The sequence below is a fragment of the Schistocerca gregaria genome, unplaced genomic scaffold, assembly GCF_023897955.1.
Source record: "Schistocerca gregaria isolate iqSchGreg1 unplaced genomic scaffold, iqSchGreg1.2 ptg000653l, whole genome shotgun sequence".
NCBI classification, from domain to species: domain Eukaryota; kingdom Metazoa; phylum Arthropoda; class Insecta; order Orthoptera; family Acrididae; genus Schistocerca; species Schistocerca gregaria.
In genome coordinates, this window is record NW_026062037.1 from 611,032 (window position 1) to 635,161 (window position 24,130).

The following is a 24,130-nucleotide window of genomic DNA, read 5'->3' on the forward strand; positions in this document are numbered from 1 at the left end:
GATAACTAGTAGTGCTACATACAGTCATATCAACGTCACAGACCCTTGCACTCCCATTATTCCGCAGACAAACACTACTCTCTATGTATCAGTGAGGGTGTCTTTCAGGTTTCGTTCATTCTGTATCGAATCGTAGTTGGCCACAATGAAAGTGGCACGCATAACGACGAAAATAGAGTTCAGACACCGCTCTGAGTAAGACGAACGTGTTGTCCACCTCTAGACTTCAATGACGTTAAGCCGTGATACCTAAGGCAGATCTGCACTCGATGACACCACGATAACAGCCGGTCCCCACACTTTTCTTGCTCTCCTTATGACAGTATACATCGTATCAGTCTGTGACGCTGGTTTTGCAACTTCTTGCGTGCGTTTATGTTCGCCGCGACCAACACTTACCATGCACTGAACACAAAACATGGAGGAGCCGGGGCTTGAACCCGAGACCGTTCACACGCTAAGCGAACGATCTGCCAACTGAGCTACAGCTACACACACGACCAAACCTGGCTATTCTCCATTCTTTGCGACTCTGATGTGCACGGACACGATGGTTGGTTGGTTTGTAGCGGCGAAGGTACCAGAATACAAAGGCGCGGACACGTTCATATACACAAGAGTTCCAAGTAGTTTCGATGCTCTGGTATTACGAATGCAAATTCCGTCTGTTTTGAACGTCTTAAATTGAAAGGGCGGTCACAAATTGGTCCATTTCACTCCTTGTCCACAATCACACAGCACCTGAGGTAACAAGCACATCTCGAGCCCCATTGTGCTCTCCATTGTTCATGCCAACTCAGTGCCTCGCTCTTTGCTACTGTGTAAAACTCTTGTCGTCCAACTGCAAAACACTGGGACACAACAAGTTTCCGCGTCCCCATTGCACTGATCGTACTACGAAACGCTCCCCAAACTTGGCAATCACCCATGCAGATGACTTTTCCGACTTCACACGACGCTCACGCTAGTGACAGCCTTATTTATAGTTCGACGTCGCGCCAAAGCGAATGAGCACGTTTCGCCTACGGCTTAGGCCGCTCTTCTAGTGTGGCTGCTCTGTGTCTGCAGGCAGCGAGGGGCTGCAAGCTTCCTGTGTTCGCACCTATATCACCTGTGCTTCCTTGTCAGAGACAGACTATCGCAAAACATACAACTCACTCCATGAATTGATTGCTACGGCATCTGTTATCAGCAGTCACAACCAGCAACACCAGTAGCAGCCGACTGCACGCAAAGAATGGGAACGTGCAGAGGGATTTACGTGAAATCGGCGCAATTGTGGATGCTAATCGTTCGCTTGTTTCTGCCTACACACCTCTGCCGGTTGGGAATTATTCCACTTGCATGGCAAGGTGCTCATGTAGGTGCGTTAAAAATTCTGGAGGCGCTGGGTATCGATCCCAGTACCTCTCGCACGCTAAGCGAGCGCTCTACCATCTGAGCTACGCCCACCCCCCCGATAACTAGTAGTGCTACATACAGTCATATCAACGTCACAGACCCTTGCACTCCCATTATTCCGCAGACAAACACTACTCTCTATGTATCAGTGAGGGTGTCTTTCAGGTTTCGTGCATTCTGTATCGAATCGTAGTTGGCCACAATGAAAGTGGCACGCATAACGTCGAAAATAGAGTTCAGACACCGCTCTGAGTAAGACGAACGTGTTGTCCACCTCTAGACTTCAATGACGTTAAGCCGTGATACCTAAGACAGATCTGCACTCGATGACACCACGATAACAGCCGGTCCCCACACTTACATCTTGCTCTCCTTATGACAGTATACATCGTATCAGTCTGTGACGCTGGTTTTGCAACTTTTTGCGTGCGTTTATGTTCGCCGCGACCAACACTTACCATGCACTGAACACAAAACATGGAGGAGCCGGGGCTTGAACCCGAGACCGTTCACACGCTAAGCGAACGATCTGCCAACTGAGCTACAGCTACACACACGACCAAGCCTGGCTATTCTCCATTCTTGGCGACTCTGATGTGCACGGACACGATGGTTGGTTGGTTTGTAGCGGCGAAGGTACCAGAATACAAAGGCGCGGACACGTTCATATACACAAGTGTTCCAAGTAGTTTCGATGCTCTGGTATTACGAATGCAAATTCCGTCTGTTTTGAACGTCTTAAATTGAAAGGGCGGTCACAAATTGGTCCATTTCACTCCTTGTCCACAATCACACAGCACCTGAGGTAACAAGCACATCTCGAACCCCATTGTGCTCTCCATTGTTCATGCCAACTCAGTGCCTCGCTCTTTGCTACTGTGTAAAACTCTTGTCGTCCAACTGCAAAACACTGGGACACAACAAGTTTCCGCGTCCCCATTGCACTGATCGTACTACGAAACGCTCCCCAAACTTGGCAATCACCCATGCAGATGACTTTTCCGACTTTACACGACGCTCACGCTAGTGACAGCCTTATTTATAGTTCGACGTCGCGCCAAAGCGAATGAGCACATTTCGCCTACGGCTTAGGCCGCTCTTCTAGTGTGGCTGCTCTGTGTCTGCAGGCAGCGAGGGGCTGCAAGCTTCCTGTGTTCGCACCTATATCACCTGTGCTTCCTTGTCAGAGACAGACTATCGCAAAACATACAACTCACTCCATGAATTGATTGCTACGGCATCTGTTATCAGCAGTCACAACCAGCAACACCAGTAGCAGCCGACTGCACGCAAAGAATGGGAACGTGCAGAGGGATTTACGTGAAATCGGCGCAATTGTGGATGCTAATCGTTCGCTTGTTTCTGCCTACACACCTCTGCCGGTTGGGAATTATTCCACTTGCATGGCAAGGTGCTCATGTAGGTGCGTTAAAAATTCTGTAGGCGCTGGGTATCGATCCCAGTACCTCTCGCACGCTCAGCGAGCGCTCTACCATCTGAGCTACGCCCACCCCCCCGATAACTAGTAGTGCTACATACAGTCATATCAACGTCACAGACCCTTGCACTCCCATTATTCCGCAGACAAACACTACTCTCTATGTATCAGTGAGGGTGTCTTTCAGGTTTCGTGCATTCTGTATCGAATCGTAGTTGGCCACAATGAAAGTGGCACGCATAACGTCGAAAATAGAGTTCAGACACCGCTCTGAGTAAGACGAACGTGTTGTCCACCTCTAGACTTCAATGACGTTAAGCCGTGATACCTAAGACAGATCTGCACTCGATGACACCACGATAACAGCCGGTCCCCACACTTACATCTTGCTCTCCTTATGACAGTATACATCGTATCAGTCTGTGACGCTGGTTTTGCAACTTCTTGCGTGCGTTTATGTTCGCCGCGACCAACACTTACCATGCACTGAACACAAAACATGGAGGAGCCGGGGCTTGAACCCGAGACCGTTCACACGCTAAGCGAACGATCTGCCAACTGAGCTACAGCTACACACACGACCAAGCCTGGCTATTCTCCATTCTTTGCGACTCTGATGTGCACGGACACGATGGTTGGTTGGTTTGTAGCGGCGAAGGTACCAGAATACAAAGGCGCGGACACGTTCATATACACAAGAGTTCCAAGTAGTTTCGATGCTCTGGTATTACGAATGCAAATTCCGTCTGTTTTGAACGTCTTAAATTGAAAGGGCGGTCACAAATTGGTCCATTTCACTCCTTGTCGACAATCACACAGCACCTGAGGTAACAAGCACATCTCGAGCCCCATTGTGCTCTCCATTGTTCATGCCAACTCAGTGCCTCGCTCTTTGCTACTGTGTAAAACTCTTGTCGTCCAACTGCAAAACACTGGGACACAACAAGTTTCCGCGTCCCCATTGCACTGATCGTACTACGAAACGCTCCCCAAACTTGGCAATCACCCATGCAGATGACTTTTCCGACTTTACACGACGCTCACGCTAGTGACAGCCTTATTTATAGTTCGACGTCGCGCCAAAGCGAATGAGCACATTTCGCCTACGGCTTAGGCCGCTCTTCTAGTGTGGCTGCTCTGTGTCTGCAGGCAGCGAGGGGCTGCAAGCTTCCTGTGTTCGCACCTATATCACCTGTGCTTCCTTGTCAGAGACAGACTATCGCAAAACATACAACTCACTCCATGAATTGATTGCTACGGCATCTGTTATCAGCAGTCACAACCAGCAACACCAGTAGCAGCCGACTGCACGCAAAGAATGGGAACGTGCAGAGGGATTTACGTGAAATCGGCGCAATTGTGGATGCTAATCGTTCGCTTGTTTCTGCCTACACACCTCTGCCGGTTGGGAATTATTCCACTTGCATGGCAAGGTGCTCATGTAGGTGCGTTAAAAATTCTGGAGGCGCTGGGTATCGATCCCAGTACCTCTCGCACGCTAAGCGAGCGCTCTACCATCTGAGCTACGCCCACCCCCCCGATAACTAGTAGTGCTACATACAGTCATATCAACGTCACAGACCCTTGCACTCCCATTACTCCGCAGACAAACACTACTCTCTATGTATCAGTGAGGGTGTCTTTCAGGTTTCGTGCATTCTGTATCGAATCGTAGTTGGCCACAATGAAAGTGGCACGCATAACGTCGAAAATAGAGTTCAGACACCGCTCTGAGTAAGACGAACGTGTTGTCCACCTCTAGACTTCAATGACGTTAAGCCGTGATACCTAAGACAGATCTGCACTCGATGACACCACGATAACAGCCGGTCCCCACACTTACATCTTGCTCTCCTTATGACAGTATACATCGTATCAGTCTGTGACGCTGGTTTTGCAACTTCTTGCGTGCGTTTATGTTCGCCGCGACCAACACTTACCATGCACTGAACACAAAACATGGAGGAGCCGGGGCTTGAACCCGAGACCGTTCACACGCTAAGCGAACGATCTGCCAACTGAGCTACAGCTACACACACGACCAAGCCTGGCTATTCTCCATTCTTTGCGACTCTGATGTGCACGGACACGATGGTTGATTGGTTTGTAGCGGCGAAGGTACCAGAATACAAAGGCGCGGACACGTTCATATACACAAGTGTTCCAAGTAGTTTCGATGCTCTGGTATTACGAATGCAAATTCCGTCTGTTTTGAACGTCTTAAATTGAAAGGGCGGTCACAAATTGGTCCATTTCACTCCTTGTCCACAATCACACAGCACCTGAGGTAACAAGCACATCTCGAACCCCATTGTGCTCTCCATTGTTCATGCCAACTCAGTGCCTCGCTCTTTGCTACTGTGTAAAACTCTTGTCGTCCAACTGCAAAACACTGGGACACAACAAGTTTCCGCGTCCCCATTGCACTGATCGTACTACGAAACGCTCCCCAAACTTGGCAATCACCCATGCAGATGACTTTTCCGACTTTACACGACGCTCACGCAACGCTCACGCTAGTGACAGCCTTATTTATAGTTCGACGTCGCGCCAAAGCGAATGAGCACATTTCGCCTACGGCTTAGGCCGCTCTTCTAGTGTGGCTGCTCTGTGTCTGCAGGCAGCGAGGGGCTGCAAGCTTCCTGTGTTCGCACCTATATCACCAGTGCTTCCTTGTCAGAGACAGACTATCGCAAAACATACAACTCACTCCATGAATTGATTGCTACGGCATCTGTTATCAGCAGTCACAACCAGCAACACCAGTAGCAGCCGACTGCACGCAAAGAATGGGAACGTGCAGAGGGATTTACGTGAAATCGGCGCAATTGTGGATGCTAATCGTTCGCTTGTATCTGAATACACACCTCTGCCGGTTGGGAATTATTCCACTTGCATGGCAAGGTGCTCATGTAGGTGCGTTAAAAATTCTGGAGGCGCTGGGTATCGATCCCAGTACCTCTCACACGCTAAGCGAGCGCTCTACCATCTGAGCTACGCCCACCCCCCCGATAACTAGTAGTGCTACATACAGTCATATCAACGTCACAGACCCTTGCACTCCCATTATTCCGCAGACAAACACTACTCTCTATGTATCAGTGAGGGTGTCTTTCAGGTTTCGTTCATTCTGTATCGAATCGTAGTTGGCCACAATGAAAGTGGCACGCATAACGTCGAAAATAGAGTTCAGACACCGCTCTGAGTAAGACGAACGTGTTGTCCACCTCTAGACTTCAATGACGTTAAGCCGTGATACCTAAGGCAGATCTGCACTCGATGACACCACGATAACAGCCGGTCCCCACACTTTTCTTGCTCTCCTTATGACAGTATACATCGTATCAGTCTGTGACGCTGGTTTTGCAACTTCTTGCGTGCGTTTATGTTCGCCGCGACCAACACTTACCATGCACTGAACACAAAACATGGAGGAGCCGGGGCTTGAACCCGAGACCGTTCACACGCTAAGCGAACGATCTGCCAACTGAGCTACAGCTACACACACGACCAAACCTGGCTATTCTCCATTCTTTGCGACTCTGATGTGCACGGACACGATGGTTGGTTGGTTTGTAGCGGCGAAGGTACCAGAATACAAAGGCGCGGACACGTTCATATACACAAGAGTTCCAAGTAGTTTCGATGCTCTGGTATTACGAATGCAAATTCCGTCTGTTTTGAACGTCTTAAATTGAAAGGGCGGTCACAAATTGGTCCATTTCACTCCTTGTCCACAATCACACAGCACCTGAGGTAACAAGCACATCTCGAGCCCCATTGTGCTCTCCATTGTTCATGCCAACTCAGTGCCTCGCTCTTTGCTACTGTGTAAAACTCTTGTCGTCCAACTGCAAAACACTGGGACACAACAAGTTTCCGCGTCCCCATTGCACTGATCGTACTACGAAACGCTCCCCAAACTTGGCAATCACCCATGCAGATGACTTTTCCGACTTTACACGACGCTCACGCTAGTGACAGCCTTATTTATAGTTCGACGTCGCGCCAAAGCGAATGAGCACATTTCGCCTACGGCTTAGGCCGCTCTTCTAGTGTGGCTGCTCTGTGTCTGCAGGCAGCGAGGGGCTGCAAGCTTCCTGTGTTCGCACCTATATCACCTGTGCTTCCTTGTCAGAGACAGACTATCGCAAAACATACAACTCACTCCATGAATTGATTGCTACGGCATCTGTTATCAGCAGTCACAACCAGCAACACCAGTAGCAGCCGACTGCACGCAAAGAATGGGAACGTGCAGAGGGATTTACGTGAAATCGGCGCAATTGTGGATGCTAATCGTTCGCTTGTTTCTGCCTACACACCTCTGCCGGTTGGGAATTATTCCACTTGCATGGCAAGGTGCTCATGTAGGTGCGTTAAAAATTCTGGAGGCGCTGGGTATCGATCCCAGTACCTCTCGCACGCCAAGCGAGCGCTCTACCATCTGAGCTACGCCCACCCCCCCGATAACTAGTAGTGCTACATACAGTAATATCAACGTCACAGACCCTTGCACTCCCATTATTCCGCAGACAAACACTACTCTCTATGTATCAGTGAGGGTGTCTTTCAGGTTTCGTGCATTCTGTATCGAATCGTAGTTGGCCACAATGAAAGTGGCACGCATAACGTCGAAAATAGAGTTCAGACACCGCTCTGAGTAAGACGAACGTGTTGTCCACCTCTAGACTTCAATGACGTTAAGCCGTGATACCTAAGACAGATCTGCACTCGATGACACCACGATAACAGCCGGTCCCCACACTTACATCTTGCTCTCCTTATGACAGTATACATCGTATCAGTCTGTGACGCTGGTTTTGCAACTTCTTGCGTGCGTTTATGTTCGCCGCGACCAACACTTACCATGCACTGAACACAAAACATGGAGGAGCCGGGGCTTGAACCCGAGACCGTTCACACGCTAAGCGAACGATCTGCCAACTGAGCTACAGCTACACACACGACCAAGCCTGGCTATTCTCCATTCTTTGCGACTCTGATGTGCACGGACACGATGGTTGGCTGGTTTGTAGCGGCGAAGGTACCAGAATACAAAGGCGCGGACACGTTCATATACACAAGAGTTCCAAGTAGTTTCGATGCTCTGGTATTACGAATGCAAATTCCGTCTGTTTTGAACGTCTTAAATTGAAAGGGCGGTCACAAATTGGTCCATTTCACTCCTTGTCCACAATCACACAGCACCTGAGGTAACAAGCACATCTCGAGCCCCATTGTGCTCTCCATTGTTCATGCCAACTCAGTGCCTCGCTCTTTGCTACTGTGTAAAACTCTTGTCGTCCAACTGCAAAACACTGGGACACAACAAGTTTCCGCGTCCCCATTGCACTGATCGTACTACGAAACGCTCCCCAAACTTGGCAATCACCCATGCAGATGACTTTTCCGACTTTACACGACGCTCACGCTAGTGACAGCCTTATTTATAGTTCGACGTCGCGCCAAAGCGAATGAGCACATTTCGCCTACGGCTTAGGCCGCTCTTCTAGTGTGGCTGCTCTGTGTCTGCAGGCAGCGAGGGGCTGCAAGCTTCCTGTGTTCGCACCTATATCACCTGTGCTTCCTTGTCAGAGACAGACTATCGCAAAACATACAACTCACTCCATGAATTGATTGCTACGGCATCTGTTATCAGCAGTCACAACCAGCAACACCAGTAGCAGCCGACTGCACGCAAAGAATGGGAACGTGCAGAGGGTTTTACGTGAAATCGGCGCAATTGTGGATGCTAATCGTTCGCTTGTTTCTGCCTACACACCTCTGCCGGTTGGGAATTATTCCACTTGCATGGCAAGGTGCTCATGTAGGTGCGTTAAAAATTCTGGAGGCGCTGGGTATCGATCCCAGTACCTCTCGCACGCTAAGCGAGCGCTCTACCATCTGAGCTACGCCCACCCCCCCGATAACTAGTAGTGCTACATACAGTCATATCAACGTCACAGACCCTTGCACTCCCATTATTCCGCAGACAAACACTACTCTCTATGTATCAGTGAGGGTGTCTTTCAGGTTTCGTGCATTCTGTATCGAATCGTAGTTGGCCACAATGAAAGTGGCACGCATAACGTCGAAAATAGAGTTCAGACACCGCTCTGAGTAAGACGAACGTGTTGTCCACCTCTAGACTTCAATGACGTTAAGCCGTGATACCTAAGACAGATCTGCACTCGATGACACCACGATAACAGCCGGTCCCCACACTTACATCTTGCTCTCCTTATGACAGTATACATCGTATCATTCTGTGACGCTGGTTTTGCAACTTCTTGCGTGCGTTTATGTTCGCCGCGACCAACACTTACCATGCACTGAACACAAAACATGGAGGAGCCGGGGCTTGAACCCGAGACCGTTCACACGCTAAGCGAACGATCTGCCAACTGAGCTACAGCTACACACACCACCAAGCCTGGCTATTCTCCATTCTTTGCGACTCTGATGTGCACGGACACGATGGTTGGTTGGTTTGTAGCGGCGAAGGTACCAGAATACAAAGGCGCGGACACGTTCATATACACAAGAGTTCCAAGTAGTTTCGATGCACACTAGATCGCGTGTTAAATTCCGTCTGTTTTGAACGTCTTAAATTGAAAGGGCGGTCACAAATTGGTCCATTTCACTCCTTGTCCACAATCACACAGCACCTGAGGTAACAAGCACATCTCGAGCCCCATTGTGCTCTCCATTGTTCATGCCAACTCAGTGCCTCGCTCTTTGCTACTGTGTAAAACTCTTGTCGTCCAACTGCAAAACACTGGGACACAACAAGTTTCCGCGTCCCCATTGCACTGATCGTACTACGAAACGCTCCCCAAACTTGGCAATCACCCATGCAGATGACTTTTCCGACTTTACACGACGCTCACGCTAGTGACAGCCTTATTTATAGTTCGACGTCGCGCCAAAGCGAATGAGCACATTTCGCCTACGGCTTAGGCCGCTCTTCTAGTGTGGCTGCTCTGTGTCTGCAGGCAGCGAGGGGCTGCAAGCTTCCTGTGTTCGCACCTATATCACCTGTGCTTCCTTGTCAGAGACAGACTATCGCAAAACATACAACTCACTCCATGAATTGATTGCTACGGCATCTGTTATCAGCAGTCACAACCAGCAACACCAGTAGCAGCCGACTGCACGCAAAGAATGGGAACGTGCAGAGGGATTTACGTGAAATCGGCGCAATTGTGGATGCTAATCGTTCGCTTGTATCTGCCTACACACCTCTGCCGGTTGGGAATTATTCCACTTGCATGGCAAGGTGCTCATGTAGGTGCGTTAAAAATTCTGGAGGCGCTGGGTATCGATCCCAGTACCTCTCGCACGCTAAGCGAGCGCTCTACCATCTGAGCTACGCCCACCCCCCCGATAGCTAGTAGTGCTACATACAGTCATATCAACGTCACAGACCCTTGCACTCCCATTATTCCGCAGACAAACACTACTCTCTATGTATCAGTGAGGGTGTCTTTCAGGTTTCGTTCATTCTGTATCGAATCGTAGTTGGCCACAATGAAAGTGGCACGCATAACTTCGAAAATAGAGTTCAGACACCGCTCTGAGTAAGACGAACGTGTTGTCCACCTCTAGACTTCAATGACGTTAAGCCGTGATACCTAAGGCAGATCTGCACTCGATGACACCACGATAACAGCCGGTCCCCACACTTTTCTTGCTCTCCTTATGACAGTATACATCGTATCAGTCTGTGACGCTGGTTTTGCAACTTCTTGCGTGCGTTTATGTTCGCCGCGACCAACACTTACCATGCACTGAACACAAAACATGGAGGAGCCGGGGCTTGAACCCGAGACCGTTCACAGGCTAAGCGAACGATCTGCCAACTGAGCTACAGCTACACACACGACCAAACCTGGCTATTCTCCATTCTTTGCGACTGTGATGTGCACGGACACGATGGTTGGTTGGTTTGTAGCGGCGAAGGTACCAGAATACAAAGGCGCGGACACGTTCATATACACAAGAGTTCCAAGTAGTTTCGATGCTCTGGTATTACGAATGCAAATTCCGTCTGTTTTGAACGTCTTAAATTGAAAGGGCGGTCACAAATTGGTCCATTTCACTCCTTGTCCACAATCACACAGCACCTGAGGTAACAAGCACATCTCGAGCCCCATTGTGCTCTCCATTGTTCATGCCAACTCAGTGCCTCGCTCTTTGCTACTGTGTAAAACTCTTGTCGTCCAACTGCAAAACACTGGGACACAACAAGTTTCCGCGTCCCCATTGCACTGATCGTACTACGAAACGCTCCCCAAACTTGGCAATCACCCATGCAGATGACTTTTCCGACTTTACACGACGCTCACGCTAGTGACAGCCTTATTTATAGTTCGACGTCGCGCCAAAGCGAATGAGCACATTTCGCCTACGGCTTAGGCCGCTCTTCTAGTGTGGCTGCTCTGTGTCTGCAGGCAGCGAGGGGCTGCAAGCTTCCTGTGTTCGCACCTATATCACCTGTGCTTCCTTGTCAGAGACAGACTATCGCAAAACATACAACTCACTCCATGAATTGATTGCTACGGCATCTGTTATCAGCAGTCACAACCAGCAACACCAGTAGCAGCCGACTGCACGCAAAGAATGGGAACGTGCAGAGGGATTTACGTGAAATCGGCGCAATTGTGGATGCTAATCGTTCGCTTGTATCTGCCTACACACCTCTGCCGGTTGGGAATTATTCCACTTGCATGGCAAGGTGCTCATGTAGGTGTGTTAAAAATTCTGGAGGCGCTGGGTATCGATCCCAGTACCTCTCGCACGCTAAGCGAGCGCTCTACCATCTGAGCTACGCCCACCCCCCCGATAACTAGTAGTGCTACATACAGTCATATCAACGTCACAGACCCTTGCACTCCCATTATTCCGCAGACAAACACTACTCTCTATGTATCAGTGAGGGTGTCTTTCAGGTTTCGTTCATTCTGTATCGAATCGTAGTTGGCCACAATGAAAGTGGCACGCATAACGTCGAAAATAGAGTTCAGACACCGCTCTGAGTAAGACGAACGTGTTGTCCACCTCTAGACTTCAATGACGTTAAGCCGTGATACCTAAGACAGATCTGCACTCGATGACACCACGATAACAGCCGGTCCCCACACTTTTCTTGCTCTCCTTATGACAGTATACATCGTATCAGTCTGTGACGCTGGTTTTGCAACTTCTTGCGTGCGTTTATGTTCGCCGCGACCAACACTTACCATGCACTGAACACAAAACATGGAGGAGCCGGGGCTTGAACCCGAGACCGTTCACACGCTAAGCGAACGATCTGCCAACTGAGCTACAGCTACACACACGACCAAGCCTGGCTATTCTCCATTCTTTGCGACTCTGATGTGCACGGACACGATGGTTGGTTGGTTTGTAGCGGCGAAGGTACCAGAATACAAAGGCGCGGACACGTTCATATACACAAGAGTTCCAAGTAGTTTCGATGCTCTGGTATTACGAATGCAAATTCCGTCTGTTTTGAACGTCTTAAATTGAAAGGGCGGTCACAAATTGGTCCATTTCACTCCTTGTCCACAATCACACAGCACCTGAGGTAACAAGCACATCTCGAGCCCCATTGTGCTCTCCATTGTTCATGCCAACTCAGTGCCTCGCTCTTTGCTACTGTGTAAAACTCTTGTCGTCCAACTGCAAAACACTGGGACACAACAAGTTTCCGCGTCCCCATTGCACTGATCGTACTACGAAACGCTCCCCAAACTTGGCAATCACCCATGCAGATGACTTTTCCGACTTTACACGACGCTCACGCTAGTGACAGCCTTATTTATAGTTCGACGTCGCGCCAAAGCGAATGAGCACATTTCGCCTACGGCTTAGGCCGCTCTTCTAGTGTGGCTGCTCTGTGTCTGCAGGCAGCGAGGGGCTGCAAGCTTCCTGTGTTCGCACCTATATCACCTGTGCTTCCTTGTCAGAGACAGACTATCGCAAAACATACAACTCACTCCATGAATTGATTGCTACGGCATCTGTTATCAGCAGTCACAACCAGCAACACCAGTAGCAGCCGACTGCACGCAAAGAATGGGAACGTGCAGAGGGATTTACGTGAAATCGGCGCAATTGTGGATGCTAATCGTTCGCTTGTATCTGCCTACACACCTCTGCCGGTTGGGAATTATTCCACTTGCATGGCAAGGTGCTCATGTAGGTGCGTTAAAAATTCTGGAGGCGCTGGGTATCGATCCCAGTACCTCTCGCACGCTAAGCGAGCGCACTACCATCTGAGCTACGCCCACCCCCCCGATAACTAGTAGTGCTACATACAGTCATATCAACGTCACAGACCCTTGCACTCCCATTATTCCGCAGACAAACACTACTCTCTATGTATCAGTGAGGGTGTCTTTCAGGTTTCGTGCATTCTGTATCGAATCGTAGTTGGCCACAATGAAAGTGGCACGCATAACGTCGAAAATAGAGTTCAGACACCGCTCTGAGTAAGACGAACGTGTTGTCCACCTCTAGACTTCAATGACGTTAAGCCGTGATACCTAAGACAGATCTGCACTCGATGACACCACGATAACAGCCGGTCCCCACACTTACATCTTGCTCTCCTTATGACAGTATACATCGTATCAGTCTGTGACGCTGGTTTTGCAACTTCTTGCGTGCGTTTATGTTCGCCGCGACCAACACTTACCATGCACTGAACACAAAACATGGAGGAGCCGGGGCTTGAACCCGAGACCGTTCACACGCTAAGCGAACGATCTGCCAACTGAGCTACAGCTACACACACGACCAAGCCTGGCTATTCTCCATTCTTTGCGACTCTGATGTGCACGGACACGATGGTTGGTTGGTTTGTAGCGGCGAAGGTACCAGAATACAAAGGCGCGGACACGTTCATATACACAAGAGTTCCAAGTAGTTTCGATGCTCTGGTATTACGAATGCAAATTCCGTCTGTTTTGAACGTCTTAAATTGAAAGGGCGGTCACAAATTGGTCCATTTCACTCCTTGCCCACAATCACACAGCACCTGAGGTAACAAGCACATCTCGAGCCCCATTGTGCTCTCCATTGTTCATGCCAACTCAGTGCCTCGCTCTTTGCTACTGTGTAAAACTCTTGTCGTCCAACTGCAAAACACTGGGACACAACAAGTTTCCGCGTCCCCATTGCACTGATCGTACTACGAAACGCTCCCCAAACTTGGCAATCACCCATGCAGATGACTTTTCCGACTTTACACGACGCTCACGCTAGTGACAGCCTTATTTATAGTTCGACGTCGCGCCAAAGCGAATGAGCACATTTCGCCTACGGCTTAGGCCGCTCTTCTAGTGTGGCTGCTCTGTGTCTGCAGGCAGCGAGGGGCTGCAAGCTTCCTGTGTTCGCACCTATATCACCTGTGCTTCCTTGTCAGAGACAGACTATCGCAAAACATACAACTCACTCCATGAATTGATTGCTACGGCATCTGTTATCAGCAGTCACAACCAGCAACACCAGTAGCAGCCGACTGCACGCAAAGAATGGGAACGTGCAGAGGGATTTACGTGAAATCGGCGCAATTGTGGATGCTAATCGTTCGCTTGTATCTGCCTACACACCTCTGCCGGTTGGGAATTATTCCACTTGCATGGCAAGGTGCTCATGTAGGTGCGTTAAAAATTCTGGAGGCGCTGGGTATCGATCCCAGTACCTCTCGCACGCTAAGCGAGCGCTCTACCATCTGAGCTACGCCCACCCCCCCGATAACTAGTAGTGCTACATACAGTCATATCAACGTCACAGACCCTTGCACTCCCATTATTCCGCAGACAAACACTACTCTCTATGTATCAGTGAGGGTGTCTTTCAGGTTTCGTGCATTCTGTATCGAATCGTAGTTGGCCACAATGAAAGTGGCACGCATAACGTCGAAAATAGAGTTCAGACACCGCTCTGAGTAAGACGAACGTGTTGTCCACCTCTAGACTTCAATGACGTTAAGCCGTGATACCTAAGACAGATCTGCACTCGATGACACCACGATAACAGCCGGTCCCCACACTTACATCTTGCTCTCCTTATGACAGTATACATCGTATCAGTCTGTGACGCTGGTTTTGCAACTTCTTGCGTGCGTTTATGTTCGCCGCGACCAACACTTACCATGCACTGAACACAAAACATGGAGGAGCCGGGGCTTGAACCCGAGACCGTTCACACGCTAAGCGAACGATCTGCCAACTGAGCTACAGCTACACACACGACCAAGCCTGGCTATTCTCCATTCTTTGCGACTCTGATGTGCACGGACACGATGGTTGGTTGGTTTGTAGCGGCGAAGGTACCAGAATACAAAGGCGCGGACACGTTCATATACACAAGAGTTCCAAGTAGTTTCGATGCTCTGGTATTACGAATGCAAATTCCGTCTGTTTTGAACGTCTTAAATTGAAAGGGCGGTCACAAATTGGTCCATTTCACTCCTTGCCCACAATCACACAGCACCTGAGGTAACAAGCACATCTCGAGCCCCATTGTGCTCTCCATTGTTCATGCCAACTCAGTGCCTCGCTCTTTGCTACTGTGTAAAACTCTTGTCGTCCAACTGCAAAACACTGGGACACAACAAGTTTCCGCGTCCCCATTGCACTGATCGTACTACGAAACGCTCCCCAAACTTGGCAATCACCCATGCAGATGACTTTTCCGACTTTACACGACGCTCACGCTAGTGACAGCCTTATTTATAGTTCGACGTCGCGCCAAAGCGAATGAGCACATTTCGCCTACGGCTTAGGCCGCTCTTCTAGTGTGGCTGCTCTGTGTCTGCAGGCAGCGAGGGGCTGCAAGCTTCCTGTGTTCGCACCTATATCACCTGTGCTTCCTTGTCAGAGACAGACTATCGCAAAACATACAACTCACTCCATGAATTGATTGCTACGGCATCTGTTATCAGCAGTCACAACCAGCAACACCAGTAGCAGCCGACTGCACGCAAAGAATGGGAACGTGCAGAGGGATTTACGTGAAATCGGCGCAATTGTGGATGCTAATCGTTCGCTTGTATCTGCCTACACACCTCTGCCGGTTGGGAATTATTCCACTTGCATGGCAAGGTGCTCATGTAGGTGCGTTAAAAATTCTGGAGGCGCTGGGTATCGATCCCAGTACCTCTCGCACGCTAAGCGAGCGCTCTACCATCTGAGCTACGCCCACCCCCCCGATAACTAGTAGTGCTACATACAGTCATATCAACGTCACAGACCCTTGCACTCCCATTATTCCGCAGACAAACACTACTCTCTATGTATCAGTGAGGGTGTCTTTCAAGTTTCGTGCATTCTGTATCGAATCGTAGTTGGCCACAATGAAAGTGGCACGCATAACGTCGAAAATAGAGTTCAGACACCGCTCTGAGTAAGACGAACGAGTTGTCCACCTCTAGACTTCAATGACGTTAAGCCGTGATACCTAAGACAGATCTGCACTCGATGACACCACGATAACAGCCGGTCCCCACACTTACATCTTGCTCTCCTTATGACAGTATACATCGTATCAGTCTGTGACGCTGGTTTTGAAACTTCTTGCGTGCGTTTATGTTCGCCGCGACCAACACTTACCATGCACTGAACACAAAACATGGAGGAGCCGGGGCTTGAACCCGAGACCGTTCACACGCTAAGCGAACGATCTGCCAACTGAGCTACAGCTACACACACGACCAAACCTGGCTATTCTCCATTCTTTGCGACTCTGATGTGCACGGACACGATGGTTGGTTGGTTTGTAGCGGCGAAGGTACCAGAATACAAAGGCGCGGACACGTTCATATACACAAGAGTTCCAAGTAGTTTCGATGCTCTGGTATTACGAATGCAAATTCCGTCTGTTTTGAACGTCTTAAATTGAAAGGGCGGTCACAAATTGGTCCATTTCACTCCTTGCCCACAATCACACAGCACCTGAGGTAACAAGCACATCTCGAGCCCCATTGTGCTCTCCATTGTTCATGCCAACTCAGTGCCTCGCTCTTTGCTACTGTGTAAAACTCTTGTCGTCCAACTGCAAAACACTGGGACACAACAAGTTTCCGCGTCCCCATTGCACTGATCGTACTACGAAACGCTCCCCAAACTTGGCAATCACCCATGCAGATGACTTTTCCGACTTTACACGACGCTCACGCTAGTGACAGCCTTATTTATAGTTCGACGTCGCGCCAAAGCGAATGAGCACATTTCGCCTACGGCTTAGGCCGCTCTTCTAGTGTGGCTGCTCTGTGTCTGCAGGCAGCGAGGGGCTGCAAGCTTCCTGTGTTCGCACCTATATCACCTGTGCTTCCTTGTCAGAGACAGACTATCGCAAAACATACAACTCACTCCATGAATTGATTGCTACGGCATCTGTTATCAGCAGTCACAACCAGCAACACCAGTAGCAGCCGACTGCACGCAAAGAATGGGAACGTGCAGAGGGATTTACGTGAAATCGGCGCAATTGTGGATGCTAATCGTTCGCTTGTATCTGCCTACACACCTCTGCCGGTTGGGAATTATTCCACTTGCATGGCAAGGTGCTCATGTAGGTGCGTTAAAAATTCTGGAGGCGCTGGGTATCGATCCCAGTACCTCTCGCACGCTAAGCGAGCGCTCTACCATCTGAGCTACGCCCACCCCCCCGATAACTAGTAGTGCTACATACAGTCATATCAACGTCACAGACCCTTGCACTCCCATTATTCCGCAGACAAACACTACTCTCTATGTATCAGTGAGGGTGTCTTTCAAGTTTCGTGCATTCTGTATCGAATCGTAGTTGGCCACAATGAAAGTGGCACGCATAACGTCGAAAATAGAGTTCAGACACCGCTCTGAGTAAGACGAACGAGTTGTCCACCTCTAGACTTCAATGACGTTAAGCCGTGATACCTAAGACAGATCTGCACTCGATGACACCACGATAACAGCCGGTCCCCACACTTACATCTTGCTCTCCTTATGACAGTATACATCGTATCAGTCTGTGACGCTGGTTTTGCAACTTCTTGCGTGCGTTTATGTTCGCCGCGACCAACACTTACCATGCACTGAACACAAAACATGGAGGAGCCGGGGCTTGAACCCGAGACCGTTCACACGCTAAGCGAACGATCTGCCAACTGAGCTACAGCTACACACACGACCAAGCCTGGCTATTCTCCATTCTTTGCGACTCTGATGTGCACGGACACGATGGTTGGTTGGTTTGTAGCGGCGAAGGTACCAGAATACAAAGGCGCGGACACGTTCATATACACAAGAGTTCCAAGTAGTTTCGATGCTCTGGTATTACGAATGCAAATTCCGTCTGTTTTGAACGTCTTAAATTGAAAGGGCGGTCACAAATTGGTCCATTTCACTCCTTGCCCACAATCACACAGCACCTGAGGTAACAAGCACATCTCGAGCCCCATTGTGCTCTCCATTGTTCATGCCAACTCAGTGCCTCGCTCTTTGCTACTGTGTAAAACTCTTGTCGTCCAACTGCAAAACACTGGGACACAACAAGTTTCCGCGTCCCCATTGCACTGATCGTACTACGAAACGCTCCCCAAACTTGGCAATCACCCATGCAGATGACTTTTCCGACTTTACACGACGCTCACGCTAGTGACAGCCTTATTTATAGTTCGACGTCGCGCCAAAGCGAATGAGCACATTTCGCCTACGGCTTAGGCCGCTCTTCTAGTGTGGCTGCTCTGTGTCTGCAGGCAGCGAGGGGCTGCAAGCTTCCTGTGTTCGCACCTATATCACCTGTGCTTCCTTGTCAGAGACAGACTATCGCAAAACATACAACTCACTCCATGAATTGATTGCTACGGCATCTGTTATCAGCAGTCACAACCAGCAACACCAGTAGCAGCCGACTGCACGCAAAGAATGGGAACGTGCAGAGGGATTTACGTGAAATCGGCGCAATTGTGGATGCTAATCGTTCGCTTGTATCTGCCTACACACCTCTGCCGGTTGGGAATTATTCCACTTGCATGGCAAGGTGCTCATGTAGGTGCGTTAAAAATTCTGGAGGCGCTGGGTATCGATCCCAGTACCTCTCGCACGCTAAGCGAGCGCACTACCATCTGAGCTACGCCCACCCCCCCGATAACTAGTAGTGCTACATACAGTCATATCAACGTCACAGACCCTTGCACTCCCATTATTCCGCAGACAAACACTACTCTCTATGTATCAGTGAGGGTGTCTTTCAGGTTTCGTGCATTCTGTATCGAATCGTAGTTGGCCACAATGAAAGTGGCACGCATAACGTCGAAAATAGAGTTCAGACACCGCTCTGAGTAAGACGAACGTGTTGTCCACCTCTAGACTTCAATGACGTTAAGCCGTGATACCTAAGACAGATCTGCACTCGATGACACCACGATAACAGCCGGTCCCCACACTTACATCTTGCTCTCCTTATGACAGTATACATCGTATCAGTCTGTGACGCTGGTTTTGCAACTTCTTGCGTGCGTTTATGTTCGCCGCGACCAACACTTACCATGCACTGAACACAAAACATGGAGGAGCCGGGGCTTGAACCCGAGACCGTTCACACGCTAAGCGAACGATCTGCCAACTGAGCTACAGCTACACACACCACCAAGCTTGGCTATTCTCCATTCTTTGCGACTCTGATGTGCACGGACACGATGGTTGATTGGTTTGTAGCGGCGAAGGTACCAGAATACAAAGGCGCGGACACGTTCATATACACAAGAGTTCCAAGTAGTTTCGATGCTCTGGTATTACGAATGCAAATTCCGTCTGTTTTGAACGTCTTAAATTGAAAGGGCGGTCACAAATTGGTCCATTTCACTCCTTGCCCACAATCACACAGCACCTGAGGTAACAAGCACATCTCGAGCCCCATTGTGCTCTCCATTGTTCATGCCAACTCAGTGCCTCGCTCTTTGCTACTGTGTAAAACTCTTGTCGTCCAACTGCAAAACACTGGGACACAACAAGTTTCCGCGTCCCCATTGCACTGATCGTACTACGAAACGCTCCCCAAACTTGGCAATCACCCATGCAGATGACTTTTCCGACTTTACACGACGCTCACGCTAGTGACAGCCTTATTTATAGTTCGACGTCGCGCCAAAGCGAATGAGCACATTTCGCCTACGGCTTAGGCCGCTCTTCTAGTGTGGCTGCTCTGTGTCTGCAGGCAGCGAGGGGCTGCAAGCTTCCTGTGTTCGCACCTATATCACCTGTGCTTCCTTGTCAGAGACAGACTATCGCAAAACATACAACTCACTCCATGAATTGATTGCTACGGCATCTGTTATCAGCAGTCACAACCAGCAACACCAGTAGCAGCCGACTGCACGCAAAGAATGGGAACGTGCAGAGGGATTTACGTGAAATCGGCGCAATTGTGGATGCTAATCGTTCGCTTGTATCTGCCTACACACCTCTGCCGGTTGGGAATTATTCCACTTGCATGGCAAGGTGCTCATGTAGGTGCGTTAAAAATTCTGGAGGCGCTGGGTATCGATCCCAGTACCTCTCGCACGCTAAGCGAGCGCTCTACCATCTGAGCTACGCCCACCCCCCCGATAACTAGTAGTGCTACATACAGTCATATCAACGTCACAGACCCTTGCACTCCCATTATTCCGCAGACAAACACTACTCTCTATGTATCAGTGAGGGTGTCTTTCAAGTTTCGTGCATTCTGTATCGAATCGTAGTTGGCCACAATGAAAGTGGCACGCATAACGTCGAAAATAGAGTTCAGACACCGCTCTGAGTAAGACGAACGAGTTGTCCACCTCTAGACTTCAATGACGTTAAGCCGTGATACCTAAGACAGATCTGCACTCGATGACACCACGATAACAGCCGGTCCCCACACTTACATCTTGCTCTCCTTATGACAGTATACATCGTATCAGTCTGTGACGCTGGTTTTGCAACTTCTTGCGTGCGTTTATGTTCGCCGCGACCAACACTTACCATGCACTGAACACAAAACATGGAGGAGCCGGGGCTTGAACCCGAGACCGTTCACACGCTAAGCGAACGATCTGCCAACTGAGCTACAGCTACACACACGACCAAGCCTGGCTATTCTCCATTCTTTGCGACTCTGATGTGCACGGACACGATGGTTGGTTGGTTTGTAGCGGCGAAGGTACCAGAATACAAAGGCGCGGACACGTTCATATACACAAGAGTTCCAAGTAGTTTCGATGCTCTGGTATTACGAATGCAAATTCCGTCTGTTTTGAACGTCTTAAATTGAAAGGGCGGTCACAAATTGGTCCATTTCACTCCTTGCCCACAATCACACAGCACCTGAGGTAACAAGCACATCTCGAGCCCCATTGTGCTCTCCATTGTTCATGCCAACTCAGTGCCTCGCTCTTTGCTACTGTGTAAAACTCTTGTCGTCCAACTGCAAAACACTGGGACACAACAAGTTTCCGCGTCCCCATTGCACTGATCGTACTACGAAACGCTCCCCAAACTTGGCAATCACCCATGCAGATGACTTTTCCGACTTTACACGACGCTCACGCTAGTGACAGCCTTATTTATAGTTCGACGTCGCGCCAAAGCGAATGAGCACATTTCGCCTACGGCTTAGGCCGCTCTTCTAGTGTGGCTGCTCTGTGTCTGCAGGCAGCGAGGGGCTGCAAGCTTCCTGTGTTCGCACCAATATCACCTGTGCTTCCTTGTCAGAGACAGACTATCGCAAAACATACAACTCACTCCATGAATTGATTGCTACGGCATCTGTTATCAGCAGTCACAACCAGCAACACCAGTAGCAGCCGACTGCACGCAAAGAATGGGAACGTGCAGAGGGATTTACGTGAAATCGGCGCAATTGTGGATGCTAATCGTTCGCTTGTATCTGCCTACACACCTCTGCCGGTTGGGAATTATTCCACTTGCATGGCAAGGTGCTCATGTAGGTGCGTTAAAAATTCTGGAGGCGCTGGGTATCGATCCCAGTACCTCTCGCACGCTAAGCGAGCGCACTACCATCTGAGCTACGCCCACCCCCCCGATAACTAGTAGTGCTACATACAGTCATATCAACGTCACAGACCCTTGCACTCCCATTATTCCGCAGACAAACACTACTCTCTATGTATCAGTGAGGGTGCCTTTCAGGTTTCGTGCATTCTGTATCGAATCGTAGTTGGCCACAATGAAAGTGGCACGCATAACGTCGAAAATAGAGTTCAGACACCGCTCTGAGTAAGACGAACGTGTTGTCCACCTCTAGACTTCAATGACGTTAAGCCGTGATACCTAAGACAGATCTGCACTCGATGACACCACGATAACAGCCGGTCCCCACACTTACATCTTGCTCTCCTTATGACAGTATACATCGTATCAGTCTGTGACGCTGGTTTTGCAACTTCTTGCGTGCGTTTATGTTCGCCGCGACCAACACTTACCATGCACTGAACACAAAACATGGAGGAGCCGGGGCTTGAACCCGAGACCGTTCACACGCTAAGCGAACGATCTGCCAACTGAGCTACAGCTACACACACCACCAAGCCTGGCTATTCTCCATTCTTTGCGACTCTGATGTGCACGGACACGATGGTTGATTGGTTTGTAGCGGCGAAGGTACCAGAATACAAAGGCGCGGACACGTTCATATACACAAGAGTTCCAAGTAGTTTCGATGCTCTGGTATTACGAATGCAAATTCCGTCTGTTTTGAACGTCTTAAATTGAAAGGGCGGTCACAAATTGGTCCATTTCACTCCTTGCCCACAATCACACAGCACCTGAGGTAACAAGCACATCTCGAGCCCCATTGTGCTCTCCATTGTTCATGCCAACTCAGTGCCTCGCTCTTTGCTACTGTGTAAAACTCTTGTCGTCCAACTGCAAAACACTGGGACACAACAAGTTTCCGCGTCCCCATTGCACTGATCGTACTACGAAACGCTCCCCAAACTTGGCAATCACCCATGCAGATGACTTTTCCGACTTTACACGACGCTCACGCTAGTGACAGCCTTATTTATAGTTCGACGTCGCGCCAAAGCGAATGAGCACATTTCGCCTACGGCTTAGGCCGCTCTTCTAGTGTGGCTGCTCTGTGTCTGCAGGCAGCGAGGGGCTGCAAGCTTCCTGTGTTCGCACCTATATCACCTGTGCTTCCTTGTCAGAGACAGACTATCGCAAAACATACAACTCACTCCATGAATTGATTGCTACGGCATATGTTATCAGCAGTCACAACCAGCAACACCAGTAGCAGCCGACTGCACGCAAAGAATGGGAACGTGCAGAGGGATTTACGTGAAATCGGCGCAATTGTGGATGCTAATCGTTCGCTTGTATCTGCCTACACACCTCTGCCGGTTGGGAATTATTCCACTTGCATGGCAAGGTGCTCATGTAGGTGCGTTAAAAATTCTGGAGGCGCTGGGTATCGATCCCAGTACCTCTCGCACGCTAAGCGAGCGCTCTACCATCTGAGCTACGCCCACCCCCCCGATAACTAGTAGTGCTACATACAGTCATATCAACGTCACAGACCCTTGCACTCCCATTATTCCGCAGACAAACACTACTCTCTATGTATCAGTGAGGGTGTCTTTCAGGTTTCGTGCATTCTGTATCGAATCGTAGTTGGCCACAATGAAAGTGGCACGCATAACGTCGAAAATAGAGTTCAGACACCGCTCTGAGTAAGACGAACGTGTTGTCCACCTCTAGACTTCAATGACGTTAAGCCGTGATACCTAAGACAGATCTGCACTCGATGACACCACGATAACAGCCGGTCCCCACACTTACATCTTGCTCTCCTTATGACAGTATACATCGTATCAGTCTGTGACGCTGGTTTTGCAACTTCTTGCGTGCGTTTATGTTCGCCGCGACCAACACTTACCATGCACTGAACACAAAACATGGAGGAGCCGGGGCTTGAACCCGAGACCGTTCACACGCTAAGCGAACGATCTGCCAACTGAGCTACAGCTACACACACGACCAAGCCTGGCTATTCTCCATTCTTTGCGACTCTGATGTGCACGGACACGATGGTTGGTTGGTTTGTAGCGGCGAAGGTACCAGAATACAAAGGCGCGGACACGTTCATATACACAAGAGTTCCAAGTAGTTTCGATGCTCTGGTATTACGAATGCAAATTCCGTCTGTTTTGAACGTCTTAAATTGAAAGGGCGGTCACAAATTGGTCCATTTCACTCCTTGTCCACAATCACACAGCACCTGAGGTAACAAGCACATCTCGAG

General features: G+C 49.5%; 12 non-coding genes across 12 annotated transcripts; all 12 read right to left on the bottom strand.

The window, feature by feature from the left end:
• Positions 1 to 1,379: 1,379 nt before the first annotated feature.
• Positions 1,380 to 1,453, bottom strand: Trnaa-agc (transfer RNA alanine (anticodon AGC)). The gene has a single exon. It is a non-coding gene; the product is annotated as a tRNA-Ala (tRNA).
• Positions 1,454 to 2,839: 1,386 nt separating this feature from the next.
• Positions 2,840 to 2,912, bottom strand: Trnaa-agc (transfer RNA alanine (anticodon AGC)). Its single transcript has one exon. It is a non-coding gene; the product is annotated as a tRNA-Ala (tRNA).
• Positions 2,913 to 4,299: 1,387 nt separating this feature from the next.
• Trnaa-agc (transfer RNA alanine (anticodon AGC)) lies at positions 4,300 to 4,373 on the bottom strand. The gene has a single exon. It is a non-coding gene; the product is annotated as a tRNA-Ala (tRNA).
• A 2,855-nt stretch (positions 4,374 to 7,228) lies between these two features.
• On the bottom strand, positions 7,229 to 7,302 carry Trnaa-ggc (transfer RNA alanine (anticodon GGC)). Its single transcript has one exon. It is a non-coding gene; the product is annotated as a tRNA-Ala (tRNA).
• A 1,386-nt stretch (positions 7,303 to 8,688) lies between these two features.
• Trnaa-agc (transfer RNA alanine (anticodon AGC)) lies at positions 8,689 to 8,762 on the bottom strand. Its single transcript has one exon. It is a non-coding gene; the product is annotated as a tRNA-Ala (tRNA).
• Positions 8,763 to 10,148: 1,386 nt separating this feature from the next.
• Trnaa-agc (transfer RNA alanine (anticodon AGC)) lies at positions 10,149 to 10,222 on the bottom strand. Its single transcript has one exon. It is a non-coding gene; the product is annotated as a tRNA-Ala (tRNA).
• A 1,384-nt stretch (positions 10,223 to 11,606) lies between these two features.
• Positions 11,607 to 11,680, bottom strand: Trnaa-agc (transfer RNA alanine (anticodon AGC)). Its single transcript has one exon. It is a non-coding gene; the product is annotated as a tRNA-Ala (tRNA).
• A 2,844-nt stretch (positions 11,681 to 14,524) lies between these two features.
• On the bottom strand, positions 14,525 to 14,598 carry Trnaa-agc (transfer RNA alanine (anticodon AGC)). Its single transcript has one exon. It is a non-coding gene; the product is annotated as a tRNA-Ala (tRNA).
• Positions 14,599 to 15,984: 1,386 nt separating this feature from the next.
• Positions 15,985 to 16,058, bottom strand: Trnaa-agc (transfer RNA alanine (anticodon AGC)). The gene has a single exon. It is a non-coding gene; the product is annotated as a tRNA-Ala (tRNA).
• A 1,386-nt stretch (positions 16,059 to 17,444) lies between these two features.
• Positions 17,445 to 17,518, bottom strand: Trnaa-agc (transfer RNA alanine (anticodon AGC)). The gene has a single exon. It is a non-coding gene; the product is annotated as a tRNA-Ala (tRNA).
• A 2,846-nt stretch (positions 17,519 to 20,364) lies between these two features.
• Positions 20,365 to 20,438, bottom strand: Trnaa-agc (transfer RNA alanine (anticodon AGC)). Its single transcript has one exon. It is a non-coding gene; the product is annotated as a tRNA-Ala (tRNA).
• A 2,846-nt stretch (positions 20,439 to 23,284) lies between these two features.
• On the bottom strand, positions 23,285 to 23,358 carry Trnaa-agc (transfer RNA alanine (anticodon AGC)). The gene has a single exon. It is a non-coding gene; the product is annotated as a tRNA-Ala (tRNA).
• Positions 23,359 to 24,130: the final 772 nt, after the last annotated feature.